This window comes from Oryzias latipes, chromosome 23 (assembly GCF_002234675.1).
Source record: "Oryzias latipes chromosome 23, ASM223467v1".
Taxonomy (NCBI): domain Eukaryota; kingdom Metazoa; phylum Chordata; class Actinopteri; order Beloniformes; family Adrianichthyidae; genus Oryzias; species Oryzias latipes.
The window spans coordinates 494,686-518,938 of NC_019881.2; the positions used below are offsets into that span (position 1 = coordinate 494,686).

The 24,253-nt window shown below is 46.5% G+C and overlaps 1 protein-coding gene across 4 annotated transcripts in view; it reads right to left on the reverse strand.

Moving 5' to 3' along the window:
• The window catches only part of cpne8 (copine 8), a 126,427-nt gene that overhangs the window by 86,876 nt on the left and 15,298 nt on the right, over positions 1-24,253 (reverse strand). The window contains exon 1 of one of the 4 annotated variants that reach the window (XM_023952459.1): positions 10,884-10,959. The exons of the other annotated variants lie outside the window; for them this stretch is intronic. The gene's annotated coding sequence lies outside the window, so the exon portion shown is untranslated. Of the gene's footprint in view, positions 1-10,883; positions 10,960-24,253 lie in introns of those variants that run through there. 4 annotated transcript variants of the gene reach the window in all.

Genomic DNA, 24,253 nt, shown 5'->3' on the forward strand with positions numbered 1-24,253 from the left:
CCCACCCAAACCCCTCTTACACTGCAGAAATAAATTGGGTTTTTAGTCCACTGCTTAGACGAGCAGAGAAGGGAGAGAAGAGCAGAACAAGGAACAAGATGATTAGAGGAAATAAAGAAAAAACATAAAAGAGGATTACTGACAGAATGATATGAGACGAAAGAGTGAAGGCGTTTTACATGAAAGAGCACAGCGGGGGGGCGGACAATCAGTCTCATTAGCTTTCCCCAACTTATTTGCATGGAAATAGTCTGCTTTCCTTTGAGATTAATTAGCTGTACTGTGGAAAATGGACACTTTGTAATAAAGTTTAACCTCTGCATTAACAAAATGAGAATAGATATCCCCAGTCTCCGTGCTCCACTACATTCTGCTGCATCCACTTGCAGACACATAGATCTCTGCAAGTCTTCCTTTTCCTCATCCGAGCTGGCATCAGGCTCAAACCTGTACGGCTGGAAATCTCCAATGTTGCTCACCCCTTTCTGTTGCATCACTTATACTATCTTGGGGTAGTAAGAGGATGTAAGCTAGTGGGAGAGCATAAAAACAAAGGGATGATGGGAAATTAGCAAAGGCTTACTTTTGCGCCAACAGTCCCACCCACAACTCAGAAGCGAATTGCTGATGAAATCCTGCCGCTCTGTACAAACTATGTGCTAGAAAACAATGCCGTTTTTTAATTTGGCTAAAAGCGGCGTGGTCAAACAAAGTATCGTGTAAAAACACAGACTTTGGTGCTTCTTTTTGGTGCATTGTTACGTATAAGTCAATCACTTGTATTCTAGTCAGTTTTCTATGCCATTCTAGCCAATAATATGACCTTTCCAGCAAAGGGTGGGTGGTCTCATATAAGAACGGATGAAGCTGCAAGGCAGTCAACATGCCAAAGGCGAAGCGACAAATGTTTAGCTGCACTTAACAGAAAAAGATTCTAATTCAGCGACCTGATGGATAAGTCTCAAGGTGAACGCTGAAAACACAATCCCGCCACTAAGGGAACCAAAAGAAAGCAAGACTGGTGGCTTGGGTCTGACTGATGTCCCGTAAACAGCCCTGTCGGCATGCCAGTAGATCACGAAATAAACAACATATCTTTGCAAGCGCATGCCACGTCTGGGCACGGTGCAGTTTGGTTTTTCTGTTTTCCAACAAAACCAAAACTGAAATCCCTTTTGAGTAGGTATCTCATGATATGATACAATCATTGATAAGTTGGTAAACATTGGTATCATAGCCACAGTGGATACACATTTTCTTCATAATAGTAATGATAGTATCTTTTCTAGAGTGGTCAGCTTACACTGCCTCTGCTTACTTTTTTTTATGTTCTGTGACATTACATTTTTTTATGTACCCTCCTTTGGTTCTTCAAAGTAAACGACCCTGGGAGTATTTCAGGCAGGCAGCTCAGCAGTGCGTTTACCTGGTTACTCCTTCCTGAGGGCGGTTCAGTCTAATCAACTCACCTGTTCAGCGTCCTACTTAAGTCCAGGTGCGGTCCAATCCCTTCTTCTATTTCCGCGAGCTCTGCGTTCGTCACTGGTTCTCCATGCTCGCTGTTCTCCTTCTCGCTTTTTTCGGCATCATGATGTCTTCCCCCCATTCCTTTACAGAATCGATCGTCCCCCTTCTTCTGATGTGGGGGCATCCGTCTTCCCCGCGTCTTCCCCTCCGTCTTTTGGCGCCGCAGCACTCGCGCTTCAAGCATGCGTCTACGGGGTCAGCGTCCTGCGGTGTTCGGGTACTCTGAAGCTTGAGGCTTTTTCTTGCTCGCAGCCCTTCTTGGTTCTCTGCTCGACCCGGTGACATCACGCCCCTAAGGACCCTGGGAATTGCAGTTCCTTTTCTTAAAAGGAACGATGGGCACCTGGTTTGGTTTTTGCTGTGTGGCTCTGCGTCATCTGGTTATCGTTTCAGGGATTGTGGGGTCTTTTCCGTGGTTGTGAGGGCTGGCGGTCCTCGTCTGGACGGGTTTCTCATGCTGGCTGAATTCGTTGTGGCTTTTGGTGTTTTTCTCTGTTGCTGTATGTTATTTAGGAGCTGGATTTGAATCTTACCCATCATTCGATGCTGGCTTTGTAATGGTGGCTCTCTGTTTTGTTTCTTTTCTGTTGAAGCTGCTGTGTACTGTACATTGGATAGATTAACCAGCATTTGGATTGGTCCGTTGTTGGACCTGTCTCTCATCTGTGGACATTTTACGTGTCATTGGTCTCTCTATGCAGCATCTGTGGCTCCTTTCTCATTTTATTTTGCTTGGTCCGGAAACAGCGATCCTCGTGTCGTCACCACCGCATGCTCAGCATCTGGTTCTGCTCCACCCTTCCTCCCTTGGGGCCGGCGGGTGTGTGGACAGCCACCCCAATCTGTGTTCCCCAGAGAGTCCAGCCCTAGCCTTTGGGTAACTACCATCAGCCATCCTTGTAAATGAGTCAGCTTTGTACGCGTCCCTGTTTCTCAACCTAACACATATTTTGTTATTTTCTCTCTTTGGTTGTTTCAGGGGTTTCTAGCTGGTTTGTGGGGGCTACGTGATGGGCTCTTTCCAGGGCCCTGTTTTTGGAGTCAGCCCCTAAGGGTGGCCTCTCGCAAGTATTCAGGTTTGGAGCGATAAATCAGACCTTTCTGCGCCTCGCAGTTCATCCATTCTGGGCATCGGCGCCTAATTCCTCGTGATCCTTTCTATTTTGTTTTTTGCACTTCGGCTGACCTTGCCATCTCCATGATGATTTCCACCGGACGCGGTGCATGGCTGGGGAAGGCGGATACCCCAGATGTTCTCACTGTTCTGCCTCTCCATCCCTCCCAGTGGCGTCTTCTTGGCGTTAGGTGGCGCTCAAAGTATTATTTATTGGTTTACCTTTCCAATATCCCTTTCTACTACATTTGTCAGAAGGCCTGTGCTGGAAATTGCATAATCCTATGGGCTCTCCTTAAGTTTTGCATCTTCTTGATGTTTTCGGTGGTCGATTTTCCTCCTTTATCCCTGGACATTGCATCTCTATGGTCGCGACTCGTTTTCGAACTTGGGTTTCCGCTTTATCTAAGTAAGACGTATGGTCCTCCGCCCGTCTGGATTTATTTTCTGCCATGGTTTTCTAGTTCATTGATGCAAGCCTCTCTTCCCACTATGAAGTCCCTCGCATTCGTTTTTTCAATCTTTGGATGTATAAAAAGGGATTTTTGTCGCTGTTGGGCCACCTGAATTTTGCTAAGTGCATTATTCCCCACGGTCATTTCTTGTTCCAGGTAGTTCAGTCCCAGACCTCCGTGTTCCTTGTTCTGGATGTTTCTCTGTCTTGCGTTTCTGGTCTCTCCTTCTCGATGCTTGGAGTGGTGTTTCGTTATGACGATGACTTATTTGGGTCTTTGGTCTCCCTCCACTTGTTTTCTGTGGCTGTGCCTCCGTTGGTTTTGGGGGGAATTTTATGAAGAGTGGTTTATGAATGTCCGGCCGCCAGAAATTTAGGATGTTGAACCCAAAATCCACAGCTCTAATGGTCCATTAAGGGATTATGGTGTTCTGAGAGAATACAGCCGTGGAGATTATTACAAAGGTTGTTTCAAGAAGTGCGATGATAAGTAGTTTAATGGGTCATCAGTTGACATGGTTTAGTATTTAAATAACTTTATACTATGAAAAAATTTTATGTGTGTCCTGGTTGTGGAAACTACGTATATCACTGTCGCGCTCTAGCTTCAGTTCCAAGAGTTAAATTTGGTGTCAGCAAGCCAATCTTCAACCTGCCCTGCTTTCAAGCAGATGGCACTCGACTAAGAGTATCTCCAGTTAGAGACTTATTGTCATCCGCCTCTAAATGCATGAAGTTCAGCCAGTTTAAATACTATCAAAACATACGGGCCCTCATGGATCTCAAATTGTTCTTCATTTGCAGTATCAAGACACCCCTTTGCCAATTAATATTTAAGTTATCTGTGCTCTTGTTGTCCACCTATTTGAGAACCGCTGATATCAAGTACAAAACATCAAATCCAGCCGAGCTGCCGTCCATTGCTACGTGGGATGTCGACCTTCCTCATCTACGAATCTCCTTGATCCTTGGATACCCTTCCATTCGCCTGCTCCTCGATGGCTTTCTAAAGGTGCGTCCCTCCGGAAATGACAAAAGGTTACTTCTCTCTACCATTGGTGCATATAACATTTTGGTGGTAAGATTACGTGCAGGTTCCAATTTTCACTGTCAATTCTCTGTTGGAATCTGTGCTCTGATGGTTTTCTATGGTGCAGTGAATACACAAATAGAACCTTCTTTTTAAACTCACTACTTGATTTCACTTTCTCAGATATGTTATTTAAAAGCACCTTTATTCCCTTTATCTCAAGCATTCTAAAACTGATCAGTTTCTAAGTGTTTAATATATAACATATATTCATTGCCAAGACTGATACTGCTTTTGTCTTTATCCATGCATCACTTGCTGAGCCTGTGACCCCCTACTCCCCGGTGAGCACTTCAGTTTTGGTGGATGATGTAAAACCCTTGACAAAGTTGGATTGCTTCCAAGTTCCACAGTCTCTGCTCTCTGCTTCCCTGCAGATCGTTGCCCCTGCACTCCTTGAGAATTGGAGCTGCATCGACGGCTGCACTCCACGTATCTATTTCTGCACTGAAAGTGATGGGGCGGTGGACCTCCTCCACCTTTCAAAGAGACTTCAGAATTGAATCAACCACTATATTAGAAGCAGAAAGGAAAATAATTTCTTGGATTATGGATGTTTGAATACAATATTTTGCAAGATGGAAGCCTTGAATTTGGGATTTTCTTAAGCTTGTATTATAATATGACAAATGGAAGCATCTAATTTATGACCGTTAAGCTCGTATCATTGTACTTCAGATGGAAGCGTCATATTTATGGATGTTACTTAAGCTCGTACGATGGTATCCCAGTAGAATTTTTGGATGTTAAGCTTCGTGTCGTCTTATAGGTTTGGCTCATGGCAGTTTCAATTTATAGTTACCTACAGCGTCTTTCTTGACGGATTGGCTCCACGTTCAATTTGCTGGCTCTTTTTCTCTTCTATCTAGATAGTGTGTTCCCTTCGTGGCGCTGTACTCGAACGGGAGCGGCTCAACAGTCAAAGGTGCCAGGTCACACATACAGTGATGAGAGTCAAGCAAGGAAATAATCCCTGAACTTTTCTTTAAAGCGATATGGCGGGCGCGGAGCGAAATTTTTGAAAAATACATGGTCTTAGATGAATTCTGGTACATTCTGGCAGCTAGTTATACACTTCTTAATCAAGAAACTAAGACTAATTGGAGCATCATGATTTGGCATTCAAACCCCTTGTTTGACTTGCCAATAAGGACTTGCTGGTCCTATGATACTATGATATTCAATGAAAGTACCTCATTTATTTGTATATGTTTCTGCTTTAGAAATACTGTTTTCTCAAACTATAATTACATCAAAATATGGGATCTGCTTTAAACTATCTTTCTATAACATAATACATCAATTCTTCATCTACGAGGGGGGGGGGGGGGGTTCTCCTGGTCAATGGGGCACTGATCAAAGAAATAAAGAAGAAGATCCCAGACCAGATTTAACAAACTACTACAAACGGTACATACAAACCATTCACAGATTTGACATAAATGGCAATTTCAAACAATGTATAAGCATGTTTTAAACCATGGTCAGTTACAAAAGCAATACATATTAACCAGGTTTTAGTCCTTAACTCTTTTTTTTTCTCGATTTGGATCGCTTTTTCTCACAAAAAGCGTACTATATGTTACGTGATATATATATGCTGATCGTCCCGATGGGTGGAACAAAGCATCAGTTTTAGTTGCTTTCTCATCCAAAAGCAACTAAAACGTCCCGTCATTGGTCAATAGGCCGGGAAGACGAAGACAAGATAGTTGCGCCCATAGTGAAAGCAATCCACGGAGAAATATAGAAAATAAAGCGAAAATTCGCCGATTTCATACATTTTTTTCATCCGGGAAGCGATTTGTCCGTAGAGATCAGGTCTTTATTTCCCAGAAGATACGATCAGTTTGCTCAAAAACCCGGATTTCCGGGAATTCCCGGAAGACTTTCATCACTGCACATAGCAGTTTCACTAGATAGTGTGTTCCTTTCGTGGTATTGTACTCGAACGGGAGCAGCCCAACAGTCAATGGTGCCACATCACACATAGCAGTCATACTTGTCTGTTTGAATATGGAATGCGTCCTAAATACACTTCATCTGACTTAATCACACATAATACTGATCTTAACATTCACTTTCTCTTCAAACTCTTGCTGATCTCCATTTTGGTTTTGGTGGTTAGTTTAACACCCAAAGTTTTCTATGGAGATCTTTGTTTTATGAATCTGAACGAAGCCTTAAGCCAAACTGAAAGACATATGGAATAAATCTTCTGTACTGCATGAGTTGTCTGACTGAAATATACATTTTGTACAATAGTGATGTGCGAGTCATGAACGAATCGTTCAAAACTCACAAGTCGCTTTACTGACTTGTAAAATCATGATTCATCTTCCCAACCGACTCATTAACTGATTCATTTCCTTCCACCACTAACTACCTGCATTTGTAGAAAAGTATCCAGCTTAGATTGCGACATCACTAGTTTTTCCTCTCTGTTGAGAAGTAAAAACTCTCACAACACAAAAGGCTCACTCATTGGCCCTGAGCAACACTGCTCTGCTAACAACATGGTGCAGTTCCTCATCCCTTCTTCCCGAAGAGCTAAGAGCCAGCTCTCTGGGTCTGAGCTGAACCGTAGGAACAAGTACGATTCAGGACCTGTAACTCTGGACCAATCACTGAACAATTCACCTCCAGACGAGCTGAATCGTATGAACGCGTAGCCTCTGATTTATGACTCAGAGCTCACTGGATCATTGAACTGTATCTCGCTCCGGACTGATTCATGAATCAGGACTTATAACTCAGAATCAGAATCTTCTATTGTCATTATGCAGTGCACAGCAAATTTATTTTCCAGAAGCTCTTTTTAATAAATACCTATAAAAGTCAGAAAGACAGTACAGTAAAAAAAAGGAATGGTTATTGCATTTAATGTTGAAGTACAGCCAGAGCACGTCACAGTGTATTGACGGGGGCTAGAGGGCTATGTTAAGTCTGTGAGGGGGGTCACAAGTGTGTGACTGTCAAGGTTGAGTCGGGACACAAATGCAGGACAGCGAAAAGAGCTTCAAAAGCAAACAAGGTTTAATCACAATAGTACTTGAAATGACTGAAGCGAACTTACAAAACGACCCAGTGACAAGAAACAAACAGACCAGGGTTTAAATACACAAATGGGAATGACAAACAGGTGAGCAGACAGGTGCCGGTGATGACTGGTGAAGTTACCTAGTGAAACAGTGAGCCCTGAAAGGAAGTAACAAAATAAAAGCCCAAAACCGGAAGTGAGAAAACACCCACCAAACCCGCCCTGGCTCCGGCTCCTGACAATACCCTTCCCTCAAGGGGCGCCTCTGGGCGCACCACCAGGCTTGTCAGGGTGCCGCTTGTGGAAGTCCTTAAGCATGCCCTTATCTAAGATCCTTGACGTAGGCTCCCAGGACCTCTCCTCAGGTCCATAACCCTTCCAATCCACCAGGTATTGAAGGCCCCGACCTCGACGTCTGACGTCCATAATGCGCTTGATCGTCCAAGCGGGCAAACCGTCGATGATGCGGGGTGGTGGTGGTTGGGCGGGCGCGGGCTGGAGAGGACTCGTGATGTAAGGCTTGACCTGGGAAACATGAAACACAGGATGCACTCGCATGGTTCGTGGCAGACGCAAGCGGACTGCCACAGGGTTGATGACCTTCTCCACCACAAATGGCCCGATGAACTTGGGCGCGAGTTTCCTTGACTCCGTCCGCAGCTTGATGTTGGAGGTGGACAGGAGAACCGACTGACCCGGCGTGTAGGTGGGTGCCGGTAGCCGGTGCCGATCAGCCAGTCTCTTGTTTGCTGCAGACGAGCGTAGGAGTGCTGCACGAGCCTCCCTCCAGATGCGTCGACAGCGTCGGTAAAGGTGTTGCACCGAAGGCACGGCCACCTCCCTCTCCTGCTCAGGGAATAATGGTGGTTGGTAGCCCAGGGAACCCTCAAACGGGGACATACCCGAAGCTGATGACGTCAAGGCATTATGGGCATACTCCACCCAGGGCAGGAGGGTGCTCCATGACGACTGGTGACGGGAGCAGACGCACCGGAGGGCCACCTCAAGGTCCTGGTTAGTCCTCTCCGCCTGCCCGTTAGTCTGGGGATGGAAGCCTGAGGAGAGACTGGCCGAGGGACCAAAGGCCGCACAGAAAGCCTTCCAAACCTGTGACACAAACTGTGGCCCACGGTCAGAAACAATGTCCACTGGTATTCCATGTAGTCTGAACACATGTACGACAATGAGCCTGGCTGTTTCAGGGGCAGACGGCAGTTTCCTCAGAGGCACGAAGTGGGCTGCCTTAGAGAAACGATCCACCACAGTCATAACCACCGTCTTGCCAGCGGACGGAGGCAGTCCCGTGACGAAATCCAACGCTACATGTGACCAAGGACGACTCGGGACAGGTAAGGGATGTAACAACCCAGGTGGTGGTTGAGTGCTGACCTTATTTTGGGCGCAGATCATACAGGCCGAAACAAATTCCTTGGCATCCCTAGCCAAACCGGGCCACCAGAAACTGCGACGCAAGAAGGTGATAGTCCTGTGCACTCCGGGATGACAGGTGAACCGTGTAGCATGGGCCCACTGGAGGGCCTGGCTCCTCATGGCCCTTGGGACATAAAGTCTGTTAGGAGGACCCCCCCCAGGGTCTGGCTCGTGGTTCTGGGCGTCCTTAATGTCCTTCTCTAACCGCCAGGAGAGAGCACCCAGAACACAAGCGGTGGGTATTATCGTCTGAGGGGTCTGAACCTCAACTAAGGGCTCCGACTGTCGGGAAAGGGCATCAGGTTTCACGTTCTTGGAGCCAGGGCGATAGGACACCACAAAATCAAAACGAGCAAAGAAAAGTGACCACCGTGCCTGTCTTGGGTTCAGCCGTTTTGCGGTCCGGATATAAGACAAGTTTTTATGATCCGTCCAGACCACAAAAGGCTGACCCGCCCCCTCTAACCAATGCCTCCACTCCTCCAGCGCCAGTTTAATGGCCAAAAGTTCTTTATCCCCGACGTCATACCCCATCTCCGCAGGAGTAAGCCTGCGGGAAAAAAAAGCACAGGGGTGCAGTTTGTTGTCCTCCTTATGTAGCTGGGACAATACCGCACCAACCCCCACGTCTGAGGCGTCGACCTCCACAATAAATTGGACGGAGGGATCCGGCTGAACGAGCACCGGCGCCGTAGTGAACAGGTGTTTAAGTTTACAAAAAGCAGCCTCAGCGGCTTCAGTCCAGCGAAACGGGGATGAGGTAGAGGTCAAGCCAGTAAGTGGAGCCGCAACTGAACTATAATGACGGATGAAGCGACGTAAGTAATTGGCGAACCCCAGGAACCTCTGTAACTGCTTACGGGACTCTGGAGTAGGCCAGTTGACCACAGCACTAATCTTGGCGGGTTCCGGACGAACCTCCCCCTCAGCAATCACAAAGCCCAAAAATGACACGCTGGGGGAGTGGAACTCACATTTTTCAGCCTTGACAAACAACTTGTTCTCCAGGAGCCGCTGGAGGACCAGGCGAACATGCCGCCTATGTTCGTTGAGGTTCCTGGAGAAAACAAGAATGTCGTCAAGGTAAACAAACACAAAATGATGTATGTAATCTCGGAGCACGTCATTTATGAGTCTCTGGAATACCGCCGGAGCATTAGAAAGTCCAAAAGGCATTACTAGGTATTCATAATGTCCCAGGGGAGTGGTGAAAGCGGTCTTCCACTCATCGCCTTTCCTTATGCGCACCAAATGGTATGCATTTCGCAGGTCCAACTTGGTGAACACCCGCGCCATCTGCAGAGACTCGAACGCGGAGTTCATAAGAGGCAGGGGATACCTGTCTTTAATAGTTATGGCGTTGAGCCCCCGAAAATCAATACAAGGACGCAGCGTCCCGTCCTTCTTGCCCACGAAAAAGAAACCTGCTCCAACAGGCGATGAGGAGGGTCTTATGAGGCCCGCCCGGAGAGAGTCAGTGATGTACCGGTCCATGGCCCCTCTCTCAGGTTTAGATAGACTGTAGAGATGACTCCTGGGAAGGGCGGCTCCAGGCAACAGTTCAATAGCGCAGTCGTAAGGCCTGTGTGGGGGTAAGGAAAGAGCTCGCGACTTAGAAAATACCTCTCTCAGATCGCGGTATTCAGGCGGAACACTGGAGAGGTCAGGTGAGGGCGGCTGCCCTACCGGGTCGGCGGAGTCAGCCCCTGGATACCGAGCTGAACGCAGACAGACTCCATGACAGTCATCACTCCAACTCACAATACGGTTAGTAGGCCAATCTATATGGGGATTATGGAGAAGGAGCCAAGAAAAACCTAACACTACAGGATTATGGGAGGACTCGAAAAGATAGAATTCTGTGTGCTCGTGATGATTTCCAGACAAAATGAGGTGAACGGGCTCAGTAATTTGGTTAACAGTAGCAACTGACTCACCATTAAGGGAAATGACCTTCAATGGATGGGAAAGGGACCTGGTCCTGAGACCGATCTGTCTGGCCAGCTCTGCATCCATAAGGTTCCGTTCGGACCCAGAATCTAATAACGCCTGAATGGAAAACCCCTTACCCTCAGAAAAAATTTGCCCCTTCAAAATACAGGAAGTGGATGTAACACTAGTGGGCGCTTGACCCCCGCTCGTCAATGTGCCCACTCTTAAGGACGAGCAGAGGCTTTTGGGCAATCCTTACAGAAATGACCCCGCCGACCACAGTAAAGACACTCACCCGCCGCCATCCGCCGTCTGCGTTCAGTGGGAGATAACCGACCACGCCCTAGCTGCATGGGCTCCTCCGATGGTGCTGCCGGAACGGCTGTGGAGGTGACAGAAGATGAGTGAGTGGTAATACGACCATGGTCAACTGGGGACACCCTGTACGAGGCACCCGCCTCGCGGCGACCTCGCCGACGGTCCTGCAGCCGATTGTCAATACGAATGGCCAAAGCAATGAGCGGCTCCAGAGAAGAGGGCAACTCCAAAGGAGCCAAATGGTCCTTTAACTCCTCCGATAATCCCTCCAAAAACGCGTCTGTGAGCGCTGCGGGGTTCCACCCGCTCTCAGCAGCGAGAGTCCGGAACTCGATGGCATACTCTGCCACCCGGCGGTCCCCCTGAGTCAGCCGCATCAGCGCCCGCGCCGCCTCCCTGCCGGGTTTCGTATGTTGAAAAACCAGGGAAAATGCCTCTAGAAAGGCAGGGAGTGATGAGCAGGTCTCCCCCCCACGTTGCCACTCCGCAGTGGCCCACGCTCCGGCTCTGTCGGAGAGGTGAGAGATGATGAACGCCACTTTGGAGCGGTCCGTGGGAAATTTAGCAGCCTGCAACTCGAAGTGAAGTTCACACTGGGTGACGAACGCTCGACAGTCCCCGGAGTCGCCAGAAAATCTCTCAGGACGTGCCAGTCGAATCCCCGAACTGGAAGACGTCTGGACCGGAACCACCGGGGCGGGCACAGGAGGGGATGGATGAGATGGAAGCGGCTGCTGGATCTGTCTAGCCAAGGCATCAAGGCGGTTGCCGATTAAGCTCAGCTGCTGCTCCTGGCGCCCCGACATCTCCAACATCCCTCGTCGAAGGCAGTTCAGCTGCTCCTCCTGCTGACTGATGATCCAATCCCGGTCACTGCTCTGGGCTCGTGCGCTCTCCGCGTCTGCTGTGTCCATGGTGACTGGGTCGTAATGTCAAGGTTGAGTCGGGACACAAATGCAGGACAGCGAAAAGAGCTTCAAAAGCAAACAAGGTTTAATCACAATAGTACTTGAAATGACTGAAGCGAACTTACAAAACGACCCAGTGACAAGAAACAAACAGACCAGGGTTTAAATACACAAATGGGAATGACAAACAGGTGAGCAGACAGGTGCCGGTGATGACTGGTGAAGTTACCTAGTGAAACAGTGAGCCCTGAAAGGAAGTAACAAAATAAAAGCCCAAAACCGGAAGTGAGAAAACACCCACCAAACCCGCCCTGGCTCCGGCTCCTGACAGTGACTGGGGGAGGGAGGGGGTTGGATGGACTTCACAGCTCTGGGGAAGAAGCTGTTCCTCAGTCTCTTCATGTGGGTCCTGATGCTCCTTTGTCTCTTTCCAGAGGGAAGATGTACAAATAGTTGGTGTCCCGGATGGGCGGGGTCTGCAGCTATACGAACAGCCTTCTAGGTGGGCGGGATCTGCACCTATACGACCAGCATTCTGGGTGGGCGGGGTCTGCAGTTATAAAACCAGCCTTCTGGGTGGGCGGGGTCTGCAGTTACAAAACCAGCCTTCTGGGTGGGCGGGGCCTGCAGTTATACGACCAGCCTTCTGGGTGGGCGGGGTCTGCAGTTATAAAACCAGCCTTCTGGGTGGGCGGGGTCTGCAATTATACGACCAGCCTTCTGGGTGGGCGGGGTCTGCAGTTATAAAACCAGCCTTCTGGGTGGGCGGGGTCTGCAGTTACAAAACCAGCCTTCTGGGTGGGCGGGGTCTGCAGTTACAAAACCAGTCTTCTGGGTGGGCGGGGTCTGCAATTATACAACCAGCCTTCTGGGTGGGCGGGATCTGCAGCTATATGATCACCCTTCTGGGTGGGCGGGGTCTGCAGTTATAAAACCAGCCTTCTGGGTGGGCGGGGTCTGCAGTTACAAAACCAGCCTTCTGGGTGGGCGGGGTCTGCAGTTACAAAACCAGCCTTCTGGGTGGGCGGGGTCTGCAATTATACAACCAGCCTTCTGGGTGGGCGGGGTCTGCAGCTATATGATCACCCTTCTGGGTGGGCGGGGTCTGCAGCTATATGATCAGCCTTCTGGGTGGGCGGGGTCTGCAGGTATATGATCAGCCTTCTGGGTGGGCGGGGTCTGCAGCTATATGATCAGCCTTCTGGGTGGGCGGGGTCTGCATTTATATGACCAGCCTTCCGTCGGACCCGGCTGTCGTACACTGAGTAGAGTTGTGGGAGACGTCCCCCCACAATCTCTTGTGCGGTTTTCACCACCCGGGCCAAGTCCTTCCTGTTTTGAGCGGTGCAGCTCCGGTACCACACCGTGGCACTCAGACAGAGGATGCTCTCGATGGTGGCTCTGTGGAAGTTTCCTAGTACTTGTGTTGAGAGTTCAGTCCCCTTAAGCTTCCTGAGGAAAAAGAGTCTCTGTTGAGCCTTCTTCATCAGGTGGGACGTATCAGCGACCAGGTGAGGTCGGATGTGATGTGGATCCCCAGGAACTTGATGTGGTCCACATGCTCCACCATCTCCCCATGAATGAGGAGGGGGGTGTACCACCTTCCTGGACCTTCTGAAGTCCAAAATGACCTCCTTGGTCTTGGAGGTGTTTAGGATGAGGTTGTTGTCGACACACCGTCCTGTTAGGTGCTGGACCTCCTCTCTGTAGTGGGTCTCATCGTTGTTCTATGAGACCCACTACAGTGGTGTCATCAGCAAACTTTACAACCATGTTTGTGGGATGAATAGCAGACCAGTCATGGGTGAACAGAGTGAAGAGGGCGGGGCTGAGGACACAGCCCTGTGGTGTACCTGTGTTCAGGATCAGTGTGGATGATGTTGAGTCCCCGATTCTCACCACTTGAGGCCTGTTGGTGAGAAAGTCCCTGATCCAGACGCACAGAGAGGCAGGCAGTCCCAGGTTGTGAAGTTTATCCGACCAAATCACTGAACGAGTAGCCAATGATTCATGACTAAGAGTTCACTGAGTAGCGCCTGGCTCCCAGCTGAATCATGATTCAGCAATCACTGAGCAGTGCACAGAAGACTAGCCACAGGTAATTCACTGCACACATGGGTTTCATTGCAGACTCATACACATGGTCTGTGCTCTTTTTTTAAAGATGTCGGTTTTTAGTGTATGAATAACTAACATGTGTGCAGTTTTTGTAAAACCTTACTTTTTTGGATTATTTTAATCGCAAAAAAACTAAAAGTCTTCAATATTACCTTCCATGTTCAGCCATGAATCATGTTTAAATACAACAAAGTTAAAACGCAAACAGCCAAGACATACCAAATATCTTCCAATAGTAGCCCTAACATTTATTTTAAAATATTTTCCGATGGCTTAGCGTTCCAAAAACTCCAACAGTTTTTAGAGATTGGAGATCAGCTTCACCTCCCATATTGGTGATTGGTAAACTAGAGTTATTTGGTAGTAAAATGCAGCATGGTTCCATAATTATGACAACAAAATGTGAGCAACAACATTGGATCAACATTTCAGGATTTAATGAAATGATCAGTGCACAAGTACGTTATTATTAAAGCAGTTGTACTGTGTTATCGTGAGCATGAAAACACAGGTATGGTAGACGTCTACTAAACTTTCTTGCCAACGATTCAAACCAGCACTGGCACACACCAGTATAAATGTCGACAAGAATCCTGTAAAATAGAGGGAAATGCATAAACTAAATTACCAAAATGATTTGCTCATCCATCCAAATGAATCATGTGTCCTAATTACTTAGCCTGGCCACAGGTGAAGATGCATGAAGAGGATTTGTTTACAGAAAGCACGGTTCTTCTTTTGGTACCACGGAAGAAAGTGGTCAGTCAAAAACTCCACCTACTTTTCAGAGGTCATTTTCACACCTTCAGGGACCCTAAAGGGGACGACCAGCAATCTCCCATGATTCCAGTTAACAACACAACTCTGCCACATACATCCTTCCTGACATTGCAGCTTTGATATGACATGGTGACCATGCACCAACATCCCACTACTCCATCTATATGGACCATCTAGAGTTGCACGGCACTCATCAGTGAACAAGACTGTTTGAAAATGAGTCTTCATGTACACTACATTACCAAAAGTACCCATCCAAATGACCAGAACCAGGTGTCCTAACCACTCGGCTACAGGTGTATAAAATCATCAGTCAGACATGCAGACTGTTTTCTACAAACATTTGCGACAGAATGTTCCTCTGTCAGTGAATTCCAACTTGGAACTGTCATAGGACGCCACCTGGACAACAAATCCAGAGGAGATGTCCTCCTAAATCTCCCACAGTCAGCTGTCAGCTCTATCAGAGTTTGGGAACAACAGCAGTCAGCCACCAAGTGGTCGACCACGTAACCTGATGGAGAGGGGTCAGAGGATACTGAAGGTCAAAGAGGTCACCAACTCTCTGCAGTCAGTTGCTGCTGAGCTCCAGACGTCGTGTGATTCAAGATTCAAGATTCAAGATTCTTTTATTTGTCACATACAAAGTTATATTTAGCAAATACAACCAGTAGTGAAATGTAACCCAGGTCCGCTCCCTGGACAGTGCAATAATTAAGGAAAACAGTACAGAAAATGTACATAATATATTTCTGTAAAATATACATAATATACATAAGTAAAACTATGTAAAGATGAAATAAGAAAATAAAGTGTATTTTAGAATTAAATATAGAATGCAAAATAATGTGCATGAATGTGGACTGTAGACTTAAATAATTAAGATACACGTTTAGAGTTAAAGTTTAAGAGCCTGATGGCCTGGGGGTAGAAACTCCTCCTGAGTCTCTCGGTCTTTGCCATAAGGCTACGGTAGCGCTTACCAGATGGCAGCAGAGTGAAAATATGATTACTGGGGTGGGTGGAGTCTTTGATGATTTTTGCGGCTCTACTTCTGCAGCGTTTGAGGTAGATGTCCTGCAGAGAGGGGAGAGCAGACCCTGAAATGCGCTCAGCTACGCGTACAACTCTCTGCAGGGCTTTGCAGTCTTGGCTTGAGCTGTTCCCATACCACACTGTGATACACTGAGTCAATACACTTTCTATAGGACCGGAGTAGAAGGTTTTCAGGATTGCTGGTGAGACCCTGAATTTCCTCAGCTGTCGCAGATGGTACAGTCTTTGCCTTGCTTTATCAACCTGTGTTTGAATGTGAGTAGTCCAAGTCAGGTCCTCCGAGATGTTTACACCAAGGTACTTGAAGCTGCTCACCCTCTCCACAGGGGTCCCGCTGATCATAAGAGGAGTGTAGGGCTGCTGTTTTCTCTTCCTGAAGTCCACAATCAGTTCTTTAGTTTTGCTCACATTCAGAGAGAGACCGTTGTCCTGGCACCATGATGTCAATTTCTCTACCTCATCCAAGTATGCGGTCTCGTTGTTGTTGTGAATGAGGCCCAGAACCACAGTATCATCAGCAAATTTGATGATGGATGTGGAGCTGTGCGAAGACACGCAGTCGTGTGTGTAGAGAGAGTAAAGCAGGGGACTCAGGACACACCCCTGCGGGCCTCCTACGTTCAGGGTGATGGAGTTAGAGGTGTACGGGCCCAGTTTCACCACTTGAGGTCTGCCGGTGAGGAAATCCAGAATCCATTTGCAGAGTGAAGAATTCAGTCCGAGGTCTATGAGTTTGGAAGCTAGCTTTATGGGGACTATGCTATTGAAAGCTGAGCTGTAGTCAATAAATAGCAGCCTTACATAGTTCCTGTTATTGCTGTCAATGTGTGTGAGAGAAGAGTGCAGGATGGGAGAAATGGCATCATCTGTGGATCTGTTTGGGCGATGGGCAAACTGAAGAGGGTCCAGAGTATCTGGGATGGAGGAGCAGATGACGTTTTTAACCAGTCCTTCAAAGACCTTCATGACTATTGATGTCAGGGCAACTGGACGATAGTCATTCAGGCAAGAGGGTTTATTGTTCTTAGGCACAGGGATGATGACCGATTTTTTGAATGGGGTGGGAACCACCGATGCAGCAAGAGACTCATTAAAAATGGATGCATACAAACCAGCGAGCTGATCAGTGCAGGACCGCAGAACACGGCCAGAAATCCCATCAGGTCCGGCTGCTTTCCTTGCATTCACTCGCTTTAGTGCCCTCCGAACCTCGTCTTCCGTCACGGTGATCGCATGATGATCGCTGATCTGGCTGCTGCTTCCTGACGCGCTGATCGGCAGACTCACACTGCTTAGATTGTTTTCAAAACGGCCGTAGAAAGTGTTTAGCTCGTCAGCCAGCGACGGATCTGCTCTCACCACTGCAGAGGATTCATTTCCAAAGTCACAGATGGTCCTCAGTCCTTGCCACATGTGTCGGGAGTCATTTAGCTGGAAATGTGACTCTATGCGTTCCCTGTATCTGTGTTTGGCGGCTCTTACTGCGCGCCGGAGAGCATAGCACGATGCTTTGTACTCGCTCATGTTTCCCGACAGAAGACCGGCGTTGTAAGCAGCAGTGCTTTTGTTTATTGCTGCACGGATTGATCTGTCCACCCACGGTTTCTGATTTGAGAATGTGCTTATAGTTATTGTAGTCGTAGCTTGTTCGGCTAGCATGTTTACAAAGCTTAGCGCTACATCCGTGAACTTGCTGACGTCAGATGAACTTGCGCCAAACATGTCCCAGTCTACGTCATCAAGAGCCGCCTGTAACATTCCTTCTGATTGGGCGGAGCATCGCGTCACCGCCCTCTGCGCCGGGGAATCTTGAACGAGCCTTTGTTTATATTCTGGTGTGAGGAAAATGGCGGCATGGTCCGATTTGCCAAAAGCCGGTAGTGACCGAGCTTTGTAGGCATTCTTAAACTGAGTGCAGCAATGATCCAGTGTGTTCGGTCCTCTGGTTGGACAGGATACATGTTGATGGATGTGACCTTCAGATCAGTCTAAGTCCAGAACACAGAGAGCTTCATGGAATGGGTTTCATGGCCGAGCAGCTGCATCCAAGACACAGGATACCAAACATTTTGGACAATTCCAAGCTCCCAACCTTGTGGGATCATTTTGGAGTTCCTCTTCCAGCATGACTGTACACCAGAGCACAAAGAAAGGTCCATGAAGACATGGAGGACAGAGTCTGGTGTGGATGAACTGGACTGGCCTGCAGAGTCCTGACCTGAACCCCACAGAACACCTCTGGGATGAATTAGAGCAGAGACTGAGAGCCAGGCCTTCTCCACCAACATCAGAGTGTGACCTCACCAATGACCTTTTGGAAGAAAGGTCAGAAACTCCTAGAAACACTCCTCAACCTTGTGGACAGCCTTTCTAGAAGAGTTGAAGCTGCTAAAGGTGGACGACATCACATGAACTCTATGGGTTAGGGACAGGACTTCAGTTCATGTGTGAGTCACGGCAGGAGAACAATACTTTTGGTGATACAGTGTTTGTACAAAATGAGATTGGAAAAGAAACAATAATATTCAGTTCTGTATTCCTTCCAATAGCAGCTACAGCGTTTATTCAAAGCAAATATTGGACGGTACAGAAATTAAAGGGGATCAGATACAAAGCTATGTTAAATAAGTAGCTATCTTGTTGTTACTAAGTTAAAACTTCTTTGCTAGCAGAAGAAATGCTCAGCCTCAATGCGTTTGAAGTAGTTTTTAATCATCTACCAATACCTTGCAAATCCATGACAACCTCTAAGACACTTTCATAAAGAGTGTCTTCCCAAGGTTGAGGAAGAAAGAGCGCAGGAATCTTTGCCGCCTTTCTTCTATTATACGCCACTTTAGCTTTTTAGCTTGTTAGATGTGATCTTGTGCTTCTGAATAGACTCTGCAAACACAAACCAATTAAACCACTCACCAAATTTGACACAGTTTATCTCCATCATTACTACAGCCCTCTTTGTTGCAGGTCCATGTGCTCATCCTGCTCAGTCCACTTCCCAGGGAAGAGGGGGTTTCCTCTGTGAGAGTCCATCCTCATCCGTCGTCTGGTTTACTCATCCCTCCATACTTCCCTTTTTCATTGTCTTTCTCTGACTCTGTCCAACCGTGACCTGAATAGGTTTTGTGGGGACTGACTGAACTAGATACACATGCATTCAGAGTGAGCATGCTCACCAAACACAACCCCTGTCAGGTCCAGTCATTTCTTAGTCCAGCTACTTGTGCTGTCCACCACCTTATTGTGAACCGAGACAAATAAATCAGTTCAACCAATATTTTATTTCATGTAAAAAACAATATGGACTCTAGCTTGTATAAATCATAATTTTAATATCATGCAGTCCAAATCCAGATGTCTTATCAGGAATAATATGATTAAATATTTAGATGTCACATCAACAGTTTCTCCCAAAATAAACCAAGCTTCAAATAGCTTGTAGGGATTTGAGGATGAGGAGTGGCCAAGACGTCTGAATGAGGATATCCCCTCTGTGTGGTCAAGACGGCGTTGCTGCATTTGGCAGAGGCAGGCTTCTCTGCGCATAGATTTCATGACAGACACGCAGCAATGTTCCAGAATTATCACACTCAACTGGCCTCTATAGATATTACTGTAATCAAAAATAAACTTATGGAAGTATGAGGCTGGAGCTTAAAAAGTAGTTGGCAATTTGGCTGCCAGTCAAGCTTTATGAAAAGCTCTGAAGTGAAACACGGCATGGTGACAAATCTGCCGCCCCCACTAAGCACATTTACATATTTAGATCATGGAGTGAGCCGTGGCAGAAATAAGGAGAGTTAGAAATACTTTGTGTAAACTTACATTTCTTACAATGTTATCATGTTTGTATATTTCGAAACAAAATTTGCAAATAAAAGTGGAAATAAGGCTAAAAGCTGGGGACTGCTAAACAGCTAGGGTTTATACCGGGGGTGGGCAAACTACGGCCCCTTCATGTTTGGTCCGGCCCACTGAACAATATCAGAGACCCATTTTTGTTTGTTTGTTTTAATCTGGCCACACGATCAAGACGGGACATTTTCTTCCCCCCAACCTGAAACTCTAACATCTCTGTCAAACAGAACAGAAGACAGTCTTCTCTATCGACGTCACAGTTCATCTTTCACGGTTTAGCTCGTTCTTTTAGAGAGATTATGCTGTCTTTTTTTAAACAGCGCTCTGTTCTGTGTCCTGATTGGCTGGAGAACCTGTCAATCAATCTCCTCCGTGTCTCCTGTACAGAAACACAGAGCTCTTCAGATCAGAAATCTGTGATCAGATCTTTGTTTTCATTCTAAGATCCTGGACTTGTGTGACAAAAGTGGTTTGTAGAGTGCAGTGAGGAGTTTTACCAAATAAAGATGACTACTCTGCAAATTTCACATATGGCCGGATATTTTTAGAAGGCAACTAACATGATTAATAGGGAACAACTGTAAACTTTTCATTCATTGATTTTTTGTAAAAATGCTTTATTCCAACAATTATTGTCATTGAAACTTAAAATTTGCTGAATGAAGATTAGAAATGTGGCCATTTTACCCAGCTCTATAATATATGCAGTGTTCTCTGCCAATGTTTGGCATTTTTCTTAGTGTCTTTTTGAATGTTTTTCTTTTTTTTTTTTTACACAGCACTGTGTTCTGCATCCTGATTGGCTGCAGACTACTGTCAATCAATGTGTCTCCTGTACAGAAGGCCTTCAGTTTGCTAAATATACATTAATCTTTGATGATCAGATCTGTGTTTTCATTCTGTAAAACTGAAATTATTTTTCTATAAAAGCTTTGAAGTTTGAGAGTCTAAACAAGTAAAAAGTGTTTAAAGTGTTTAAAGTGTTTAAAGTGTGTAGTGAGGAGTTTTACAGCTGAAAACATCTGTAATTAGAAAAATAAAGATGACTATTTCACAGATTTCAACAATTGCAGCAAATTTTTAGAACATAACTACTGCAATAAATGAGGGACGACTGTAAAAAACTTATTTGAATTTTAAAAAATGAAACTGTTAGATGGCGACATTTTGTAGCATTGGACTATAAACTTAGCTAAACTGGGACTGGAAATGTGGTCATATCGCCCAGCCCCAAAGTGTATATGTGTATATGTATATGTGTATATATAAGTGTATATGTATATGTGTATATAAGGTATTTGAACCAATATAAAAATGAATGAAAAATGAATTGTTGATTTTAAGTTATAAACAATGAAGCCTTTGAAATAATAGTATTGTTCTTGTCTGAAATATGACAAATCACATCAAGCCTTTATTGGAACAGAGCATCAGCAGCTTGAATTTCCTCTTTGCTTCCTTTAAAGACCTGCCCTAATTCTTCATGACAAGGGCTGGGAGAGCCAAGAGGACATCTCAGCGCACACACACACACACACACACACACACACACACACACACACACACACACACACACACACCCACACGCCACGCCAGCATCATTTACACACAGGCACTGGCGAGGAAGCACCCGTCACTCAAGGCCGACGTGCAGTCTGGGCTATTGGCATTTTACCTTAATTGCCTTTGTCACTGGTTTCAGAGCTGTTTAGTCCAACTGTGCTGCCCCCCCCCCTGTATTAACATATGTCAGAGCACAGACAGTTAAATAAATGCATAAAAATAGCATCCATCCACCACCAGATGCCATGCTATGTGCTTTAAAACCCTCCTACTGTGTCTGGACTCATGCAGCATTAACCTTCTTCTTTATCTCTTTTACACCAGTGCAGCGGCCTCACTGCAGAGTTACCCACGGGAGGCAGGGTGCATGTTTGGGCATGCGAAATAACTACAGAGACATGCTTGGATGTGCAGGCGAAGGCCAGGGGCTTCTACATGAACCAGAGGGGGACGGACAGCCACAGAGGCATCGGGATCCCCGGAGGACCGCAAGCAGCTTCCATGTGATGTGGACAGGATGGAGATAACTTCATCAGACAAGCTGCTTAGCATCTTACTTCATACAGTCCAGTGGGATTGATTCATTTTACTAATACTGTACTAACAATTATCCTCAACACCTCCTAGATGCCACATAATGTACGGGTTTGCTGGATTTGTAGCATCTGTGTGGATTTGTGATCCTTTTGCTGTTGTTCTGTGTTTCTTTTGACAGGTGGAAATCATCATCTGTGTGGAAATATGTCAGTGAGAACATTGACAGGATCTCCTGGATGTGTGTAAGTCTGGCTGAAAATGTCATCAACCCCTGAGTGACAGCCGGTACTGCAGAACCCAGAGAGTCCACGACTATATGCAGTCCGGACCATCAATATTTGGACAGAGACACATTCTTTCTCCTTTAGTTTCTGTACATTACCACAGTGAATTTGAAATCAAACCACTCAGATGCCATTGAAGTGCAGACTTTCAGCTTTTATTCCATGGGTTGAACAAAAAGATTGTATAAAAATGTGAAAAACTGAAGCATTTTTAAACACAATTTTAAACACAAATTAGAAAAAACGTGTCTCTGTCCAAATATTTATAGTCCTGACTGCAAATTCTTTTAAAGGCCTGGGTGCACAGTCTTTGCTAGGTACAACCCCCCAGTCTTTCATTTTTCATTGCTATTGATTAATTCATTTGCTGCTAGGATATACTTTAAAGGCAGTTGAGTAGAACTGCTAATGCACTGCTTGTTTGAGTCTTCAGTTTGATCAGATGTATCTCGGTTAGATTTGGTAAATGGAGTATACTTATATAGCGTTTTACTAAAGTCACAGTCCCATCCACACGCTCCGCTGGCTACCACCGGCGCCATCCTATAACCACCAGAAGCAGTGTGGGTTCAGTATCTTGCCCAGGGACACTTTGGGTATGTCCAAATTTGAGGGTTGCATCCTTTAATAGTCTCTGGTCCCTAAGCCCCCTGAATACGGGGGAATCCTGTACACGTACACACCTCAGGTAGGGGGGTGTCTCATTATACCAAACTTTGTTTTTTACTGCCTGTTGATGGTCTCTATACTTGTTCTTAGCTGTGAACATCAAGGAGTGAAGCCAGTCACTAAATTCAGCTCCATATCCCTAATGGTAACTAGGGCTGAGCCATGTCCTACGGCCGAAAATACAATCTCACATTTTTCCTTCCTAATTGAGTTTTTATTTTAATTGTTTTCTTCCTGCTTTTACCTTCTTTGACAAAAATGATAAAATGGCTGAGGAGCTTAATGTCCTCTACTCAAGGTTTGAAAGAACTTCACCTTCCTCCTCAGCCACCATCTCCATCACACAGGATCTACCTGCAATCCCAACCTGCCCCACACCTGCCCCCTCACCTGTACTGAGGATCTGTGAACGAGATGTGCGTCAACAGTTCCAGAAGCAGAAGATCAGGAAGGCTCCAGGACCCGATGGAGTCTCTCCCTCCTGCCTACAAGTCTGTGCTGACCAGCTAGGGGTCAGGGGTCAGGGTCAACATGGCTCTCCACTACATCCTGCACCACCTGGACTCTGCAGACACGTATGCACGGGTTCTATTTGTGGACTTTAGCTCTGCATTTAATACCATCGTCCCAGAGCTCCTCCACCACAAGTTGTCCCAGCTCACCGTGCCCCCCCCACCTGTCAGTGGATCAACAGTTTCCTGACTGACAGGAGGCAGCAGGTGAAACTGGGTCTCTTCACATCCAGCACCCGGATCATGAACACTGGCGCCCCCCAGGGGTGTGTTCTCTCCCCTCTGTTCTTCTCCCCCCACACCAATGACTGCAGATCAGGGCCCCCCCTGTGAAACTCTTGAAGTTTGCAGACGACACCACAGTCATCTGGCTCATCCGGGACGGTGGTGAGTCTGCATACAGGAGTGGAGCAGCCAGAACCACCTGGAGCTGAACCCACTTAAAACGGTGGAGATGACAGTGGACTTCATGGGTTAAAACGAAACGCTACATCGGGGCATTAGCAGAAGTTACGGGGGTGGGCTGGGGTGGGGCCCTTGCAGAAGAAGCTCCTCTTTGCTTGCTGCCATTTCCACATCTGACTTTCAGTCGATGACGTGATTATCCAGACGGTGTGCGTTTGTTTGCTGATGTACAAAGGTGTGTGTGTCCTTCAGACTGAGTTTGTACCTGCTTTTTAAAATAACGCCCATGTAACCTTGACACACTTATCACCCCCCCATTTACTCTGTCTGCTTGGGGAGAATACCGGTGCTCCTTTGCCTGGTCACTTCCTTCTCCTTTTCTTCAATCTAGCTCTCTACAGAGAGCCAAATCACTGAATGAGGAGGAATGGAAACAAAAGAACTTCCTCCTTACTATACATAAAAGTTAAACACAAAATAGCTACGGGGTAAAGCATCCATAGAACAACCAGCAGAGGCTGTGAGCTAGATAGTTACCAAGTTAATTAAAAGAACAAACAGCCCAAAAGTGACTAAAGTTCAGGGCTGTGCATTAATGCACTTTGAGAGGGGTCAAAGTCTAGAACAGGTCTGGAAGGAGACGGACAGGACAATATCCAT